The sequence below is a fragment of the Callospermophilus lateralis genome, unplaced genomic scaffold (assembly GCF_048772815.1).
Source record: "Callospermophilus lateralis isolate mCalLat2 unplaced genomic scaffold, mCalLat2.hap1 Scaffold_197, whole genome shotgun sequence".
Taxonomy (NCBI): domain Eukaryota; kingdom Metazoa; phylum Chordata; class Mammalia; order Rodentia; family Sciuridae; genus Callospermophilus; species Callospermophilus lateralis.
The window spans coordinates 2,029,748-2,050,994 of NW_027512977.1; the positions used below are offsets into that span (position 1 = coordinate 2,029,748).

Below are 21,247 nucleotides of genomic sequence, written 5' to 3' on the forward strand. Positions count from 1 at the left end.
ACCTTCCCTGACATGACCATGCCATTGTACCCCAGAGTCCTCTGGAATCCCCTCCTGGAATCCAGCAATCGTTTTCCTGCCTTCATAACAGGAATGGCAAGTCTTTATTTGTGCTCCTCACTAGAGGAGGTCAGACACTGGGGGAGAACAGGGAGCTGTTGTCACTGGCATATATCTGATCTTCCTGAGACTGATCATGCCAGAGAACAACCACTCTTTCATGAGCTGGAAAGCCCCAGCTCTCAAAACACACTTGCTAGTGCTGTTAGAAGATGCTGGAGAGTTCCTGCCCTGAAACTTGCATCCGCTCGGTCCCCCAAACAGAGAATCCAATAAAGGGCACCTTATATTCCCTTGCAGTTCCCCCCATCCTGTGAAGAAGGGGTTAGGAGTGCCACATAAAAATAAAATAAAAGCCCCCATATATAAGTCTCCTTGATCAGACTTGAGCCAGTCCATAAGTCTAGCAAGTAAAAGGAAAATCACAGTCACTTGATGCACTGTCCATTTGGCTGGAAATTTAACCCTTTCATGCCTACACTGAGTACTTTAACCCCCTTGTTGGCCTGATCTTCATTCTACACACCTATACCACCAAAAAAAGAGAAAAAAAGAAAAAGAAAACACTAGTAAATAGGGATTTGCTGCTCTGGAATCTTCCTTTGGGATGTGGAGAGGGCTCTGATGATTTGGGTAGGAGAGGGAGGTGGAGGTTAGCCTCATAGTAGGTTATATTAACTCCTGAGGGAGGAGGGCAGAGAAGACTTCAGTTTGCAGGATCTCACAAGACCCGAAGCCCCATCTCCCCCAATTCTCCATCAGATCAAACAGTGGGCTTTAACCCTTTCCATCTTTCACTCCTTTGCCCCCAATCCCCATCTACTCACGTTGCTGTTGTGGCCGGACCAATGGACCATGGCTTGGTTGTGTGCGGAGTCTCCTGTCAGCGCAAACGTGGTGCTGGTCAGTTTCAGCTCCTCCATTCGGAAGCGGGTGGCTTTGTCCAGGTCCCGCTCCCGAGTCCCAATCTCTGGCTGCCCTCCATCCCTCAGTACTCCCCAGGGGCTCCTACTGGAGCCCTCTACCCTTTCTGCCTTCTCCTGAACCGCTCCACTTCGTCTCCTTCGGCTGCAGCGTGCGGCAACCGACACCGACGCCCCGTGCCCCGGCCCGCTCCAGGGATAGCGCTGGGTCCCCGGGGGCCACTGCAAACAGGGGGCGCACATGAAGCGGCAGGGGCGTGGCAGGAACCCTGCCTGACGGTCCTTGGTGGAAAAAGTCCTCGTGGTCCAGCGTCCGAGTTGGGGTGCGGTGGGGGGCAGCAAGAACCGCTGCTGCAGGCGCCCGGGGCGGAGAGGACTAAAAGCCCCGCTTCAGCGAGAAGCGCACTCAGCTGCGGAGCTGCCTCCGGCGCCAACTTTTACATCCCGGGAGCCCAGAGGAGAGGAGAAGGGGTCCCAGACCAAAGGAGGCGGCGTGGGGCTCTCCGCTGGCGGCGGCGGGGGCAGGTGCTCAAGACCCCAACTCCATCCAAGTTGGACCGCTGTGGGGCGGGTGGAGCAGGCGCCCGGCAGGTGGCAGCCGCTCGCGGGGGCTTGGTTTGTGCCTAGCGCGGGTTCCGACCGAGCGAGCAGCCGCCACGTGGGGGTGGAGCTGCACTGAAAGTCACAGGCGGAGCGGGCGCTGGCGCGCTGGCGGGCGACGCGGGAGGGAGGGCTGGCGCTGCCGGGGCTGCGGGCTCCGTGTCCAGCCGCCTAGCTGCACTGCGCACCCGGGCTGCCGGCACTGGATGCACCGCCGCGACCCTCCCCGCGGCCTCACAGGCGCCGCCGCCTCCGGCTTTGCGCCCTGGCGGTCTGCGGTCTCGGTTCCCGAAGAGATCGCGCACCCTTCCCGTGGGGGCGGCCGGTCCAAGGCTCCCAGGCTGTCGCTGTGTGGAGGGTTTATTTATTTATTTTTCCTTGTGTACCGTTTCTACCAGTCTCTGCTGCTGTTTCCCTTTTCCTCTTTTTCTGGTGTTCTCCAGTTTAGGAGGTAGATGGGTGGGCTCTTCCTCTTTGCCTTTCTTGTTCTCGGAGGGTTGGCATCTCAACCTTACTCTGAGCAGAGCCTGGGTCCCAGCAGCCTGGGGGAGATCCTGGAAAGGCAGCAGCAGAGAGTGATGTAATTAAATGATCTCGCGGACGTGTGTGTGTGTGTGTGTGTGTGTGTGTGTGTGTGTTTAGGGGATTTTCAATCGATTATTACGCTTAAGATTCCTTTCCTGATCTCCTAAATCACTCACTGTATTTGAACCCAGTCTTTCTGACTGCAAACATATTTGAGAACACTTTTCTAAACCAAGGTTCCACTTGGAGTTTTGTAGGCATAATAACATTTTGGCTTTACTAAGGGACTGCAAACTCACTAAAGACAGGAATACCAATTGTGAACAACTCGGACAAAAAGACCTGTTCAGTTTGTTTGACATTTTATCCTCAATGCTTGGCACAGTGCCCTACATGATAGGAAACCATCAATTCAATAAATACGCATTGTGAGTCTACAATGTATTTGTATATGAAATAAATATAGGAAAGGGGGGCATGGTGCTATATTTATCCTCTGTCCTTTGGTGCCTAGCTCAGTGTCACCAACACAAGACTTGAGATCTCCATTAGCAAGTCTATTCTGGACACTCTCAGTAGGTTGCTGTTGAGATCTCAGAGAAGTCACAATCTCTGAGTTTGCCCCCTTTAAAATAAACTGGTTGCATTAGATGACCTTTAAAATCCCTTCCACTCCTAAAATTCTGCAATTGTATTATTATAATATCAACCCAACTCTGCTCCCCCGCTACTGTTTAAAGTTTAGATGGTAAACTCACTGAAGATTTGAGTTCTGGGTTTGCAGTGAGACCAACTTGGAAGTAATGCAGAGTGGTACCGACTCTTGGATTCATTAAACCCTTTCTAATGCTGCCCAAGAGAAACTTCTAAGATATCAAGCTAATCCAGAGAGGTGTTTTTAAAAGATTATTTAAGTCACTGTTCTTATAATCAATGCAAGGAAAGTGCAAATACAGAGAGGAAGTCTTCTTTGCCATTATGTTAGAGTACAGAGTAGGACAGAAGAATATTCTTTTGTCATTAAAGGACCTCCATGGACTATTCTTCCCAAAACACCTTTCACTGCACAAGTATGGATCCTCCAGAAACATTGTTTGGAAGAATGTTCTCCTCAAGCTGGAGGAGAACAGGGCCAGAAGTCATTTTTCCTCTCCAAATTGCAAGTGCTCTTTGTCAAAACTCAGGGTGCTCATTTTCCTCCCCTCAAGAAGGTTTTCAGAGCTTTACAGAATCATTTGCTTAATGTCTTCTTTCTATGCCCCGGTAACCTCCTTTCTAGTCTGGATAAGTGTGTGGGAATCCCTCCAAGAAAGGAAAAGCAGATTAAAGAATCAGAACCCAATAAATTCCCATCCAAATTCAGGACTGGAAAAAGCAAAAAATGGAAAAGAATAAATAAGTGGATTCATATTTTCTGGCCTTAGTTTTCTCTTCCCATACCGAAGTCTGTATTATTTTAAGTATTAAAACAAAAATTCTTCTGAAGAAAATTGGTACAAGTGGGGTGGATTTTTCCTTCCCAGAGCATAGAACTATCATCTTTCCAAATACGGCTATTAGAATAAGTTCTGTAATTCAAAGAATTTACAGTTCATTTGCTGGGACTTTGTAGACATTTTTAATGTCTGATTTTAATGATCTGTTTGAGAAAAAAAGTTACAAAAATATAGATAAAATTGGCTTCAAGAAATATTGTGGGTGCTTGTGTGTCATTTTTTCCCCTTTTACTTGTATTAATAAGTAGAAAGGACAAGTGCCAGTAATATCCTAAACTATTACTGGTGAAAAGTCTATTTCAATGTGTTTTTAATCCAACAACCTACTAAATAGGGTTTATCAGTATAATGCAATCAGAATGGATCATTTATTAGGAAAATATTTGATATAAAAGGCCAGTAGAGTTCATACACTGATAATTCCCACAAGTCTCCACATTATGCATATGAAAAATCTACCATTGCTTTGTCTAGATTTTCACCATTTCACATCCGGACTAGCTAGACCAACAACCCCTTTACTGCCTGCCCAACTTCACAATTGCTCTGTACCATCATATTTTGCCAGTAGTTATCTCCAAAGCACCACAAGTTGACCTATTTATTTGCAGGAAGAAAAGAATACAACTTGGTGATATATTTAATTTTAATGAAAAAATTAAAACTTAGACTCCCCAATCATCAATTATTGGATAATCAAAATAGTTTAGACACTTTACCCTATAGTCAAGAAAAGGTGGTCTTTCAAAATTATAAAAATATAATTTCTCATCACTGCTTGACACCCTTAATCAATTTAATATTGAAAACAGAATACTATCCACACTCCTTAGCATGGCCATCAGCTACCATTTTCTAAATACCATTTGGCAGTTCTCTCTCCTTCATCCATATACTCCACTCATCCAGATCTGACCTTTCCTCCAATGTGCCTAAAATTTTTTAACTTGTAACATTGCACATGTTGTTCCAACTGCCGGGAATTCCCACCACCACCTTCACTTCCCATGATTGATTTCTCTTTAACAATTTTACTTCAAATATGCATCCATGGGGACTTTATCTGACCCCCCTACCCAAAGAAGACTTTCTCATTTTCTTTATCAGTCTCTTACTGGATCATTATTAGCATATGTTACAGTCTTCTACCATTTTATTTTGACTTTTTTCTAATAATCACTAAAAACACTAATATGAATAATGACCACATCTTCCTTATAGATCATTTCCTAATGTCTCCCTCATGATCTGGTCCATTCATAAATAAATAATGGCTGGCTGGCACTTGTGTAATAAGACTACCTGCAATAACTCTTAATAGCTAACACTTTGTAAATCAGATATGTACTCTGTGAGAAACTGTGCTAAGGATTTTAAAGTACCAACTCAAGTGGGATTTTTATTTATCTCAGTATTATCATTTCCCCACTTCACAGATGTTGTTGTGCAGTTATCGAGAATCACACTAGAAGTTGGTACAAAGTCAAGGCTTCTGCATAGGCATCTTTATTCCTGAGAGGCACATAACTTTATGCAGTGTTTTTTTTTTTTACTTCAACTCCAACTAATGACAGATAACACTTATTGGAGACTTACTGTGTACCAGACACTCTAGTACTTTTAATCATTTTTAGTAAGGATAAGCAAGCAATTTTGAAAACAAATGAGCAAGTTTTTTGGGAAGGGAGAACATGTATACTCTATTTCCATTTGCTTTTATTTGGTGTATGTGGTGGAGTCATTTTAAAGAGAGCGGAATAGTCACTACACTCATAATCTCACTGCAGGACCTACAAGTTAATTCTTTTACTGGATTTCCTTCTTCCCCTTTTCCTACATTTCTCCATTTCTTATGGATACCTTGGCTGACTTGCACTAAATCACATTATATGCCTCATCATTAGAACAATGTCTTCTAATAGCTTTCAAAATACTTGGCTCTCCTTGGATACCATTGAGACAAGGTGTCTTGTTTTTTAGATCATTTTTATGAAGAATCGCAGAAAGATAACCAGAGAGAATAAAAGGCAAGTTATTCTTGTCAGCTGCCAAGGAAATTTGGGATTTTTAAAACTGCCCCTTAAAATACTTTCAAATATCAATAAATACTGATGTAGGTCTGAATCCAGTCATCGTACCTTTATCATATGCCTAAATTAAGTGGCTTTAGCAGAAAGACTTAAGCCTTCTCATCTGTAAAAATAGGCTAAAATTATCTACCTGACTCTCATGGATGTAATGAAAATCAACTCAACTTTGTACACTTTGCAAATAACAATACTGCCTTGTATTTATGAGAATTCTATCTCATTAGACCTCTAAACTGTTTTTGTTTTTCTTCTAGTTTAATAAATCTTGCAGCAGCTCCAAAAGGTAGGTAGGGGGCAGTTTTTGCCTGCATCTTACAGAATTAAAAGACATTTATCCAAGGTCATAGAGTTAGAGACAAAACTTAGAATAGAATTCTGTTATCCCTTTTCCTTCATTTAGTCCTATTCTGTCTCCAATATGTATATGTATGTATATATGTATATACATATATATGTATGTATTAAAATCTCACACTATTTATACTTGGCTATTACATTTTATTCACACAGACATTTCAGGTTTCAAAGGATGTTTTTATAATTAAGTAGGAAAAGAAAACCATGAACTACTATCAGTGTCATTTTGTGAACTCATATATGCAGATATATTTTACCACTTAAATATTCCTACTTAATGTAAAACAAATAAAATGTGCACTATAACTAAGTCAGTTTATTTAGAGATGACATTATTAGGCTTTTAAAAATAACCCTTTACTCTCAAATCTAAGAATTCATTAATGTAACTTCTTTATCGTCTTAAAATTATCTAAAAACTCTAGAAAATTACTTTTATAATCACTTTCTCCTGACTTCCTCAGCCTGTAAGTCCAACAGGAAAAGGCTTCGATGTAGTAAATCACAAAACCAACTCTAACACTTTTTCTAACCCAACTTCCTTAAAAGTACAAATAGGAACAAATAAACTCACATACCCAAAGTTGGGGCTCCATTTCCTTTGGTTTCTTTGGAAAAACTGATTGGAAGAGCAGAGATAGAAGAAACAAGAAGCAACTCCCAAAGTTCTTTAGGGGCCAATAATAGGATAACCCAAAGCTTCCATCTCACAAGAAGTCATAGGTTATCTTTGCCTCCTTTGCAAAGTTCTAATATAAAGATGAGTTATTACTGCTGCAAAACACAGAAGATTTCTGAGTCCTAATAATTCAGCAGGATAGCGCTCTATAAAATGCCCAGAAGCTATTGAAGAAGAAGATTTGGGGGACTTTGCACAAGAGTATCTTGCAAAGGAAAAAAAGAAAAAGAAAAAGAAAAAAATCAAAGAATCAGAAGCACAGTCAGGCAGACATGAGCTATGTTGTGGTGCTTACCATTTCTTTGTTTGATCTTGCTAAAAAGCAGATGTTCTCCAGTACTCCGGTCTAGATATCCCCAACAGCATGCTCTCTCTGGTGATATCACAGAGATACACCAATGAAGGGAAAGGTGATTGAAGGCATGAAGTTTAACTGTGTCTGTCTGCCTCTGGTGCTTGGAATCACTACAGTGTGGGCTTAAAATTCTAAACTTTGAAATGAAAATTATACCTTTAAATTCCAATGGATGTCACTAACTAGTTGTACATTATCATTTGACTTTCAGAATGCCTGATGTCTAATATGTAAAATGGAAGTTGAACCAATTCCTTGTGTCAGGGTACTTCATATGTCACAGAGTCAACAGTCAATGCTGTTAGTCATTGTTAAAGTCACTTCACACTTCAAACACCAACTCCAAGTTAATACTCAACATGTTTCTCTAGATAGAAGACCAGAAGATAAAATCCATTTAAGTTTTCTAGAATCAATTTATTTTCTTCTAAAAGAAAACCATATGTAAAGACCCCCCTACTACTGGAGATATCAAGAGTAGAGAACAGGTGTTGAAACTCTACAGTTTTGCTTTTGGAAATCAATTGAAAAGATGGATTAAACTACTGCATTCTTTTTCTTGTCATGTAGTCTTCTGTGTGAGCTGAAGTACAGCAAGTCTGCATCTTACAAACTTGTAGGAGGTCAACAGTAGATTGGGCAATAAAATAAGCCTTTGAGTATGTAGCTGAACTATTATCTGTAGCTTGAAAAATGAGCTACAGAAAAAGTCAAAGAAAACCTTTTAATATGTCATGTGGTAAACGTGCAATTTATCACGTGGGGATATTATAGAGTCTGAAGTCATGAATGAGTTCAGCCAAACTCATGGGTATAGATCCATGATTGTTTGTCACAGAAAACTGCTGTCATAATGTGCTCAACTATGCTCAGCTGCTCACTTACCTTTGTCAGGAATGCCTATGTGAGTCCTATTGTAATGTGAGGTCAACTCATTTTCTCTAGATTTTTGCCCCCTTACTTATTTAGATTTAAATCTACTTTTACTTCCTTGATATCTTCTGAATGTGGATTTAACCCTGAAATCATGGTATCCCAGAACCTACCAGCCCCTCTTTGTAGGTTAATTCTTGGTTCTGATCTACCATGTCCTGTGATATCATCCCCTAGATCCTGGCATGATATGAAGGAACACTGGGAATTTATTCATGGAATTTTAAAGGTTCTCATTTTGTAATGTATAGTGCTCAGTTAAAAGAGCTCTCTTTTCTATATTCTCTGGGCTCTTGGTGTCTATTCTGATATTGCTCTTCTATTATTCTAACCATCTGTCTCATTCATCCAGCTCCTCAGTTAGACTCTAACTTCTATAGGTTAGGGGGTCATGTCAGATATCTATGGCTTATCCTCAGTTCATAATCAATGCATGCACAGAGAAAACGTTCTGTAGGTGTTTGTTGAATGAGTGAATGACAAGGCTAATGTTCTCATATCTTTGATAGCCTTTCTTAATATGGTCAGATATTCAGCACTAGGATGAATCATAGCCGCCCACCACAGATGTCACATAAAGCTAAATTTATACCTAAGGGAAAAGTTGAATCAATGAATAAAGCAACTTAAGGCAAACCCTCATTTACTGAAAATGTTCCAACTTATTGCTATTAGCTGAAGTTTGTTGACAGAATGCAGCCCTATAACATGCATAGTGCTTGTTAGCATTTACAAAATATTTCAAAAATTGCATTGAAATTAAACCTACAACCATGAAAATATGAAGATCTTAAATGAAATATTTGCTCAGTGATTTTATTTTTCACACATGCACATGTACACACACACACATGTGCACACACAATGGATATGTTAATTTACTTAACTTTTAGTAACCATTGAACTATGTATATGAAAGCATCATGTAGTATATCTTAAATATAAACAGTAAAAGGCCCAAGAAAAAAGTTCTTCATATGTACATAATTCAATTTGTCAATTACTTCTAATGGTTTCTTTATGGCTAATGCTTATTACTTTCAGCTTAGGAAATCTTTTCCTATACCTTGTTCATGAAAGTATCTTTTTTTCTAGAAGTGTATTCTTATACTTATGTCTGCAGTCCATCTGGAATTGCTTTTTCTGTACATGGAAGGAAGTTGAAGATACACCTTTAATCAGACAGATACCAGCTAACCCAGCACTCTTAATTACAAACCACTCTCTTCCCACTGTATGGCCACAGCATGTTTATTGTAAATCAGATAACTATGTGTGTCTGTTTCTGAATTTTGTCTACTTATTAACTGATCAGCTTAACAAATAGTTCTTTTGCTTTATTTTTTTATTTGTTTTAATTAGTTATACATGACAGTAGAATGCATTTATGCACTTTGTTATATCATACATATATGTAATTTCTCATTTTTCTAAGTGTATATGTTGAAGAATCATATTGGTCATTCATTCACATGTATACATGCAGTAATAATGTCAGTCTCATTCTACTATCTTTCCTATCCCCTGATCTCCTCCTGTTCCCTCCCATCACTTCCCTCTACCTAATCTAAGGTAATGCTGTTCTTCCATAATGCCCCCACCCTATTGTGAATTATTATCCACATATTAGAGAAAACATTCAGCCTTTCATTTTATGAGTTTGACTTATTTCACTTAGCATGATATTCTCCAACTCCAACCATTTACTGGCAAATGCCATAATTTTACTCTGTATAGCAGGTCAATTCACAATAGCTAGACTATGGAACCAACCTAGGTGTCCCTCAATAGATGAATGGATAAAGAAAATGGGGTATATATACTCAATGGACTATTACTCAGCTTTAAAGAAGAGTAAACAAACACTTCTTAATTATCATAGAATTACAATAAATCTTGAAACCTTATGTGAAGTGCTCTACTTAGTTTTTCCAGACTGTTTATAATCATCTTGTCAATTTCTGAAAATTCTGAAAATGCTGAACTTGTTAAATGGAATTTCACTGTATCTATATATCAATTAGAACTAAATTAACATTTAAAATATTGCATCCTCCCATCTATGAATGTATTATTCCTCTGCATTTATTTGTATCTTTAAGTTCTATTAGCCATATCTGCTAGTTTCCAATGTATAAACCCCAAATGTATTTCAATAAATTAACTTTCCTGTATTTGAGGTTTTTCAAAGCATTGTCATTATTATCTCTTCATCTTAATTTCCAATTTTTTTGCTAATATCTGAAACTATTAATTTTTCTATTTATTTTTGTATCTAGTCATGTTAGTTGTATTTATTAATTCTAATAACTTCTCAATTCTCTTAGAATTTATATTTATGTAATGATATCCTGTGAAAATTAAAATTCTGTTTCTTTTTTTGAAAAAAAAATATATACCATTGATTATTGTTGTCTAGGAAAAAGCATCTGATGTATTTTGAATGAAAACAGTGACACTGTACAATCTGGTATGGTGGCAGTGGGCTCACATAATCAGGCAAAATGTCTCATTATTTCATTATGAAGTATGTTGCTCACTGGGAATCTTTTTTTAAATGACCATAATATGAACTATTTTTCTTTTACTCTTAATTTGTTGACTATTTAGAAAAATATGAAGCAATTCTGAATTTAATTTTATACTTTTTCTGCATCTTTGAGATAGTCACCTTTTTTATATTCTATTAATATTGCTCATTGAATATTAAGGTTGCATTCCTGAAAAAAATTCCACTTTTAACAAGACTATGATTCTATTACATTGGTGAATTTGATCTTCTTACATTTTGTTAGGATCTTTGCAAGTATAATCATGAGATAGCTTGTTTTTAATTTTCTTTTGTGTAGCATCTTCACCAGATTCTGAAATCAAGGTTATTTGCTTCATTAAACAATTTTGTAACTTTCTTTTTTTTCATTAATGATTGCATATTTTTAAAAATATTTCATTCAAAACATTTCAATATCATTTTGTTTCTTATAAGGATTATAGATACAACATGGCTTGTTACCATTTAGAAATTTTTCCTTATAATTGTTGTATTTAGACTATTTACATTCATTATGATTATTAATGCATTAAGGATTAAGTCTGGCATATAATGTTTTGTTCTCTATTTGTATTTGCTATTTTTTCATTTCCTTCTCTTTTCCTTCACTTTGTAAATTACTTGAACACTTTTTGAAGTTTCTTTACTTTTCTGTTATGGTATTTGGTGTATTTCTTTGTGTATCATTTTAGTGGTTCCTTTAGATGTTGCATTATCTATGCATATGTTATTTCAGTCTATTGGTATTATCTGGCACAAGCCATACTGGGTAAATGTTAGAAATAATAACTTCTTTAATGTCTCTTTATCATCCCCAATTTACAATACAATTTTTCTAAATATGTCCTCTACATACATTTATACCTCATTAGACAGTGTGATAACTATTCCTTCCATCGTCAACCATTATTTAAAATGAAGAAGGAGAAGAAAATTCTATTGTGTTTAAAATTTTTTATGTGTGACACCCTCTCTGGATTTCAAGGTTCTTATGGAGAGACCTGTTGTCATTTTTCTCTTATTAATTACATACATTATCTCTCACACCACTTTCAAGAATATTTCCCACACTAAAAATAAAAAGCACTGTTAATTACAAACCATTAGCAATGACATAAAAAATACTTAGGAATAAACAATTATCGAGATAAATGACATATATTTTATAAAACATAAATGAAAGAAATTAAAAGACAGAAATAAATGGGTGGGGGAATGGAAATTCCCATGTTTATGAATTCAAAGAGTTAATGCCATAAAAATGTCCGAACTACCTAAAGGAATGTACAGATTCAATGCAATATTTATCAAAGTCCCAAAGGCTTTTTAAATTTTTTTCAGAAAGGGAAAAATTATAAAACTTAGGAGGAAACACAGGGAACAATGAATAGTGAAAACATTCTTGAGAAATAACAAAGTTGAAAGTGTTAATTGTTTGGTTTTAAAATATATTACAAATATGCAACAATTAAAATAGTCTAGCCCTGGCATAAAGCCATCCATGTAGATCAGTGAACTTAATAGAGAGTCCAGAAATTAATCCACATACATGTGGTTCACTGATTTTTTCACAAAGATTCGAAAAACAAGACAAACAAAAAAACCACTGTGATGAAAAAATAATCTCTCAATAAATGGGACAGGGAAAACTGGTTGGCCACATACAAAAGAATTATAGCAGACCCTTGTCTTATACCACACACAATAACAAATTTAAAATGGATTAAAGACTTAAACATAGGGCCTTAAACTGTAAAATTCCTAGAAGAAAAGAGAGAAACAGCTTTATGACATTAATCTGATTTCTTATATATGACACTGAAAGCTCAAACTAGGGAACTTCGAAGCTTCTGCATGGCAAAGGAAGTAATCAACAGAGAGAAAAGGCAACCTACAGAATGAGAGAAAATATTTGCAAACAACAATAACAAAATAAAATAAAGCAATTGGCTTAAACATGGGCAAAAGACTTGAATAAACAAGTCTTTGAAGAATATAATATAAAGGGTCACCAGGTATTTAAAAGATCCTCCACATCACAAATTATCAGGGAAATACAAACAAAATCAGAAAGTAACACCAACTCATACCTGTTGAGATGACTGTTAGGTAAAAAGAAGCATAAGAAAGTATTGGAAATAAAGTGGAAAGTTTGGAATATAAAATGTTGTTGTCACTATGAGAAACAATAGAAAGGGTCCCCTGACACTTAGAAATAGAACTATTGTATGACCCAGCAATCCCACTATGGGCATTTATCTAGAACAATTGGAATCAGGATCTGGAAGAGATATTTACATTCTCATGCTTAGTTTAGCATTATTCACAATCACTAAGACAAGGAGACAACCTAAATGTCCATTGAAGGGTGAATGGATAAATAAAATGTGATTCATACATATAATGAACTACTTATTCAGCTTTAAAAAAGAAGGACATCTTGCCATATGTGACAATGTGGGTAAGCCTTAAAAACACTAAGTGAAATAAGCCAGTCACATAAATACACTGCATTAGCTCACATGTGTGTGGTACTGAGGACAATCAAACCCAGAAAATTAGAAAGCAAAATGGTGGTTCCCATGGACTCGGAAAAGGAAAGAGTAGGGGTTTGCTCCTCAATAAGTTTAAATTAACTTCATTTTGCAAGATGAATATATTTTAGAGATCTGCTCTAGAATTGTGCCTATCTCTAACAATATTAATAATTATACTTTTGAAATTTATTAAAAGTATAGATCCCATGTTAAGTGTTCCTTCTGTAATAAAAAGAAACAACAGAAAACAATTTTTCAAAATATTTTAAGTGTATTTAGGTTTTTAGAAGTTTGACTATAATGGATATATTTTCATTTATTCCTTTCAGATTTTTCTCAGTCCTTGAACCTTTAGTTTGCAACCATTATTTTTTTTGTATTTTTCAGTCCTTCTTTGTTTTTTCTCTTGTTCTGTAATTCTGATGATTCAAATAGTTGGCTGCTGAAGTTCCCCAGGTCCCTGAAGGTGCTCAATTTTTCCAGACCCCTTACTCTCTTGGTCACATGGAGTCATTTCAGCTGCTTCTCTTACGGGTTTCTGATTTTTCCTCTGTCCTCTCTGTTCTTCTCTTGAATTCATCCATTGAGCTGTGTTTTAGTTATTGCAGTTTTTAGTTCTAAAATTTCCATTTGGTTGTTATTTGTGTCTTCTTTGTGAAATGTTTTTATTAGTTCATTATAGTTATATATCACATTGAGGTTTATTTTGACATAATCACACATGTGTGGAATATAGTTTGCTCCATTTCAGTCCCCAGTACTTCCCTTTTCTCCCCCCCCTCCCCCCGTTCCCCTTCTTCTAGTCTACTGGTCTTCCTTCTATTTATTGTTTAGTTAGTTCTGTTTTGCTGGTAAATGGATGGAGCTGGAGAGGCTAGAGAGAAAAACAATATTCACAGGAAAGTAATAGATCCACATTTTAAAATAATTCATTAGGAATGCAAAGAAACAGGATAACTGTACAAATAGTCAAGAGAGAAATAGTTAATTGAAAACAATCCCAAGATCATTAATACCTTGGCAATAGCAGAAAGAATCTCAAGAAAGCAACAAACATAAAAATATTTTTTAGAAAAAAATGATAATAATAAATAAATACATGGAGATTAGCATCAAATGAATGAAAACTATTAAGAACCAAATGGACACTGGGTTGGAGTGGCACATGATTGTAATATCACCTCCTTGGGGAAGGAAGATTGCAAGTTCAAGATCAGCTTAGACAACTTAGTGATACCCTGAATCAAAAAAAAAAAAAATGTCGAGGAGATGAAGCATAGTGATAGAGTGTCCTTGGGTTTAACCCTCATTTAAAAAACAGTCAAAGACAGCTCATTTGTTATCCAAAAGAATAAGGCCATAAAATTATGGAATGAAACTAATGGAATGATATTAAGTGAGAAAAAAAACTCCAAATCCCTGCAATTTATAGTCATCAAAAGTTTCTGCAAAAATTAACATGGGACAAAGATTCTTTGTATAAAATACTTACAGCATAATCACATGAGAGAAAAGGAATCATGCATTGGACATCATTATAGAGACTATTAAGAAAACAATTAGATAATTCAGACCCTGAAAAATTAAGCAAATTACTTGTACTGATAATATTTTAAAAATTCCTACAGATCAACAATAAGAAGGCAAACAACCCAAAAAAAATGTAGGCAATTTTAATAATATTTCACAAAAGTAGATTTCCATCTTAGTCAACTTTGTCTTCCATAAAAAAAACACCACAGACTGGGTGGCCTACACGCAGTGGCCAAAGACCTGCAGGCTCCCGGTTGGCCTTCAATCCAGGCCAGCTCTCTAGAGGATGGTCTATTGCTTGATCAGCTATTTCAGACCAGCTTCAACTTGGCTAGATCATGACCTTGCCTGCTCCTGGGGAGCTGAGACACACCATTCCTAGGAACTCTGAACTCCTCCCAAGTTGTGCTTCTTTGGGTACCACATGATATTTCCATGTATCTTATAGCTGTACTTTCATTCTAGTTAGTTCTTTATATTAAACCTCTTCTGCTTAATCTCCAGATATTTTGTGTCTCAAATGAGAACAAATGTGTTCTGGAGAAAGATGTGAGGATAAACAAATGCACATAGAGCAAGGAGCACATGTGACAATGTGTTAAAAATTGAAGCGTTCGATTTTATATGTATGTAATACATAAAATTTAAATAAGAATGAAACAGTGAGCCTAGGTCTGTTGGCAGTGATGCAGCATACATGGGCTCCCCTACTCACCCTGGACAGTCTTCTCTGCCCTCGGCCTCTACATGGTCATCTCTTAACTAGCCACAAAGCTCAGCCCTGCTCCTGCCTTTCCTGAACCCCTATATCTTGCTTTCTTTCTCTCCCTGCTATAAAGTTCTCTTTCCCTCTGATGGTCTAATCCTTATTTTCAAAACCACATTCAAGTCCATATTATTGATACCTGTCAAGGGGCCTCCCCATTCCATAGGTCATGCTGATTTCCCACCCCTAATTTTTTTTACATTCTCTCTTTTATGCCTTGAAATGATAATTCTAAAATATATCACAAATAATTTTGTCTCCTTTATTCTGGAAGATCTGATGCTTTGTAATTTCATGTAGCAGAATCCTCAGGTATGTGAGATTTCATGGCTCACTTCACAATTAATTGTCTTTATGGCCATCTGGGAGTTACCTGGCCTACCTGTACCTTGGTTTGTTCTACAAAAATGGGAGCAATAATTGACTTGAACTCAAAGTGATATTAGAATATTAAAAAGTTTGAGTTTCCGGGTGATATACATAAAGGGCTTAGAAATGACCATTTACATAGTAAGTGCTGTGAAAATATTTGAATTTTTAAAACTGATCACAGGGATTGGTACAGGAAAGAGTTGTCCATTATATCCTTGTTAATGGGTGGATTAATTTAAGATCAATCCACGCTTATTAAACCCTTGTTGATTGGTTGATGAAGACAATTTTTACTTTTGTCCATATGGTAAAATGTGAAAGTCCACATCACAACCCTTATATTAGCTCTTTGTAACAACTATATTACAAGTGAGTTAAAGATTTTCTTAAGAAAATAATGAAATACACTAACCAATAAACAATCAACTAAAGCAAGCACTCCTCCTTTCCTATTGGGGCTCTCTCAAACACACTGACAGCTGGAAAAGAAAGAAGAGATGAAAAAAGAAATCCCTCATATACATACAAGTAACTGATACATTTTTTGTATTTTTGTCTATTTTCACAATTTGAACATGTGGGATTGAAATCCTTTCAGTTAAAATCCTCCCTCGGTGAAGAGGCTTGAGTTCAGGTTTATAATCGGCTTGGTGGCAAAGAGATCAAGAAGTGTGTTTTCTCAGAGTCAAGGCCATGTGCGAGGATCCTGCCTCCAATTTAAGGATCTTGTGAAATTTGTCAACTCCATTGTAGTAGGCAGGTAGGACACCCTGCACTAAGTACATTGTGAAGCCAAAATCTTTGCCTTTGTGTAACTGCACACCTAATATGTGTGGGTGAAGGTCACAGAAAACAATGCGTGGCATAATTCATAAGACAGACACTGAAGGATGTGTGGATTCAGAGGAGACAGCCCTCACAGCCACCTGACGAGCAATAGTCAGCAATGACTCCACAGATGTGGTTCTGAGGGAAGCTGACCTTGGGGGTTGGGTAGAATTTTTAACTGAAGGAAAGAGTGAGGAAAAAACTAATGAACTGTTTGGATTTATGAATATGTTAGAGCTGGCAAACAATGAGACCCCATTCTCAGGAGACAGTGTGTTCAGTTTAATTAGGAAGACAGAAATTAAGAGTAATAGGCTCAAATATTTAATTAGAAAGCCGTGGGTACATAGAGAGTACTCATAACTAAATAATCATCCAAACATCCATCTCATAAACTCTGAGAAGGTAATTAAAACTCACAAGTAGGTAAGAGTCTTATTTATCTATAATAGATAGTTCTGTCTCATGAACTGGACGTTTAGAGCTGCATTGAGGATCTTTGGCAGTATTGCCCCAGATAGTGAGCAAATGGGTAATTCTTCCTTTGAAAAAGTAATGCTATTGTATTCTATTCAACAAATCACATGCTCAGAGATTCTGTAGGGTTGGTAGCCTTCAGCCAGCTGCCCTCTTATGACAATGACCCACATTCAATAATGGTCATCATAGTAGGAATCTGGAGCACAGAAACAATGTAAAGCTAGTCCAGCCCATGAGGCCACCAAGCTGCCTACCAGATGGTCTCTGAGCTCCAAGTCTCCAGCTGTAGCTGAATGAAACAAGTAATGACCACTGACATGAGCAGCATCTTTTCAAATAACTAGCAACAATGATGACTTTTTCTTCATTATTTTTTTTTCTTTGTTATTTTTTTATGAAGAGATTATAACCCTGAAGAACAAAAGGCCAGTACAAGAGGTTGATCCGGCAAGAATAAATGTGGGATAAACTTGAAATGAACTCTCCTTTTAGGATTAGATATGACAGTTTATCATGATGGTTGGCACATAGAGAAAAATAAATAAGCCAGGTGCAGTGGCACACACGTGTAACCAGTGGCTATGTTTATTTTCAAAATTTTCTGTCTTCCCAGGAGGATCATGAGTTTAAAGCTAGCCTCTACAAAAGCAAGGTGCTAAGCAACTCTAGGAGACCTGTCTCTAAATAAAATACAAAATAGGGCTAGGGATGTAGCTCAGTGATTGAGTGCTTCTGAGTTTAATCCCTGGTACCCCCCCAAAAAAGAGACTGTATTAATATTAATATTAATATTTTCTTTGGGGCTGGGGTTGTTGCTCAGTGGTAGAACACTTGCCTAGCATATCTAAGGCACTGGGTTCAATCCTTAGCACCACATAAAAATAAATAAAAATTTTTAAAAAAGTTATTGTGTACATCTACAACTATAAAAACAAAAATTTTTAAAAATACATTTCCTTCTTCTGACTATGCAATTATGCAATGCATGTGTGTGTGTGTGTGTGTGTGTGTCTGTGTGTGTATAATGGAATACTACATATATAATATTTATTATATATGTAATATATATATTACATATATAATTAATTAGAAAGAAAAAGGAGGAAATCCTATCATTTGTGAACATGAATGGAACTATAGTATATTATGTTAAGTGAAATGAGCCAGACATAGAAAGACAAATATTTTCTCACTCGTTTTTGAAGCTAACAAAGTTGACCCCATAGAAGTAGAGAGTAGAATAGAAGTCACTAGAGACTAGTAAGGGAAAGGAAGAGAGAGAGCAGTGAGAAACTGAACAATGGTTCCACAAAATTGTTGGGGAGTGGCATAGTCATATAGCACAATGAGACAACTGTAGTCTTCAACAATTAATTTTAGATTTCAAAATAGCTAGAAGAAAAAATTTGAAGGTCCTCATCACATAGAAATGATTCTATTTCTCTAATAAAAAATGAAAAAAGGAAATGACTGTATTTGAGGAAATAAAAATGTGAATTACCTTTTTTTGGTTTTCACACGTTTTATAATGCATATAAATGCCATATTGTATCTCACAAATATATATATATATATATATATATATATATATATATATATATCAAAAAAAAAAAAAAGACAAAGGAGGAGGAGAAGGAGGAAGGAAAGAAGAAAAAAGAAAGCTACTTCCATAATGGCTTTGACACCTGAGACATTCATTTTGAAATCTAAACTAACCATGTCACTCTACTGCTTTTCATGTATGACTCATTTTGACTCATTTTTTCCTTTTCTGGTATGATTTTCAAGTGTTTGTGCTTATTTTCATAATTTTTTGTCTTCCAGAGACTACATAGTAATCATGTAACCAGAACTACTTTTGATAAAGCAAAACAGTAGTGAAGAGTCATTTACACCTATGGGAAATCATATTAAGAAAAATATTTTTTTTATTTCTTCAAGATAATTAAATATATAGTATAACTGCATCTAGTAAAAACAGCTGATCACCTAATCTGTATAGAAATGACACAATCAAAAGACCAAATGTTCTGAAATAAATTTTTATAGGCGAGGATTATTTATGTCATTTTAGAAGAGTCTGGAAAACAGCATGTTTTAGAATGAAAAACTAAAATTTTTCAAACAAAAACTAACTTTTAAGGAAAGGTTTGTTTTCCCTAACATGCTTAAAAGCATCAATTCGAGTGTTTGTATCCATAATTTACTGAACTGTGGAACAAATATGCTATATGACATCTGCCTGAGGCATTGGCTTGTAAATATTTCACAGCTTCATAAATGTACCATGATTAAGTATATTTTAGTAGTCAACTGAATAAGGTTTTACTGCATCAAAATGAAAGAGGTTTCCTTTTTTGGCTTTATCTGGGCACTTTACAAATGCATCCTAATTTCATTTTATTTCTTATATATCAGGTCCAAAACAAAAGTTATTTTAGTGATACAAAAGAGACAGGGAAAACTATCTCAAATCCCAAAACACAACTTTCTCCTTTTCACAAAGAATAATTATGATCTTTTTCTGTGTAAAAGATATGAATACATATCCTCATCTAGGGCACAGCATTTTATTTTTTGATATTCAATACATACAGAATAACAGCCCACAAGGAGACCTACATCCCAATCTCTAGACCTGTGAAAGTATGTTACTTACATAGGGGAGAGTTTGCACATATGTTTCAATTAAGGATTTTGTAACGGGATGTGAAGATGGAAACGTGGATCAAAATCAGACAGAGTTTGGAAGATAATATACTGCTGGTTTAAAATGGAAGAAGAATAGGGGCTCGGTGGATCGTAGCTCTATGGTATAGCGTTTGCCTACCCTCTGCAAGGCCCTGAGTTCCATCACTACCTCCCACTCCTCTCCCACCTCTACCACCCCTCACCCCCCAAAAAAAATAAATAATTAAATAGAGCAAAAACAGAGGAAGATACCGCATGCTAATCAATGCCGGTAATTTTCACAAGCTGGGGAAGGCAATGAATGAATGAATGGGATTCTCTGGAGACTCCAGGAGATCCATCGCCCTTATAATACCTTGATTTTAGTTGAGTGAAACCCATTTCATACAGTGAAATAGACCATAGACCTCCAGAACTATACATAAGTTTTCTTTTTTTTAAGCCACTAATTTTATGACAATTAGTGGCAGCATTAATAATAAACTAATAAGAGTATCAAATGACATATAGTTGGTACTCTGTTAATAAAACACATTAATAAGGAGTGAAAGAATTTTAATGCAAAAGCAACCTCAAACATCAATTAACCAAACATAAAACTCAACAAATGTTTCCAAGCACTTATTATAATCTTACTGTGTTTTCAGTAAACACAGACATTTAATCAGCATGTCACTTGGGATTCTGGGAACTTGGATATATAGATAAGTTTGTCATGTACCTCTAACTCCTATGTCCCATGGAAGTCTAAGTTCTAGGAAGGAATACAGCATTTAATAAGCATTAAAGCAAGTTCAGGAATTATTGTAATACAGGAGAGAAATAATAAGGCCACAGACGTTTAGAGTGGGAGGAGAAGGAGAGAGAAATATCCCATCTAGTTGGTATAAACCAGGGATTGGTTGTTAGAAAGAAGGCAATTTTAGACATGTCAAGGTGGACAAAGGAAATAGTCTGAGTAAATATACGATGTTAGGAATCCATGAGACCATGAGGCAGGAACAAAGAATTTATAGCTGTGTGCATAAGATTGACAAAGCAAAGAAAGTTCAGCCAATGGAAGGTTCTGGAAGCCAAGTTCAGGATTTTGTCTTTTTATTCTGCAGGCAGTGGGGGAAATTCTCCAAAGTCATGTGACATCCTCACTCCCTGATGTTGAAACAAGCATGAGTGACTGGAAGTAGATGACCGTGTGGAAAAAGACTATGGGCTACCCTGAATGTGACCCACCCCTCACCATTAGGTACAGCCTTGGGTTAGTCATGGAATGAAAACAGTGATGCAGGCTATTTCTAGAAATGGAGCTCAGAGGACTCTCTCACACTTGCTCCCACAGGTTCTTTCCTCTGCTTTGGCTGGATGGGATCTACAAAACCCAGGATGACCTAAAAACACCATTGTTGGAGATGGCAATGCCTTCAACTCAGCTGTGTTCAAGGAGGACCTGTAAATGTGTATTTGGTGGACATTT

At 36.7% G+C, this 21,247-nt stretch overlaps 1 pseudogene; it reads right to left on the minus strand.

The window, feature by feature from the left end:
- LOC143388712 (VPS10 domain-containing receptor SorCS1-like) overlaps positions 1–802 on the minus strand; it is a 100,924-nt pseudogene extending 100,122 nt beyond the window's left edge.
- Positions 803–21,247: the final 20,445 nt, after the last annotated feature.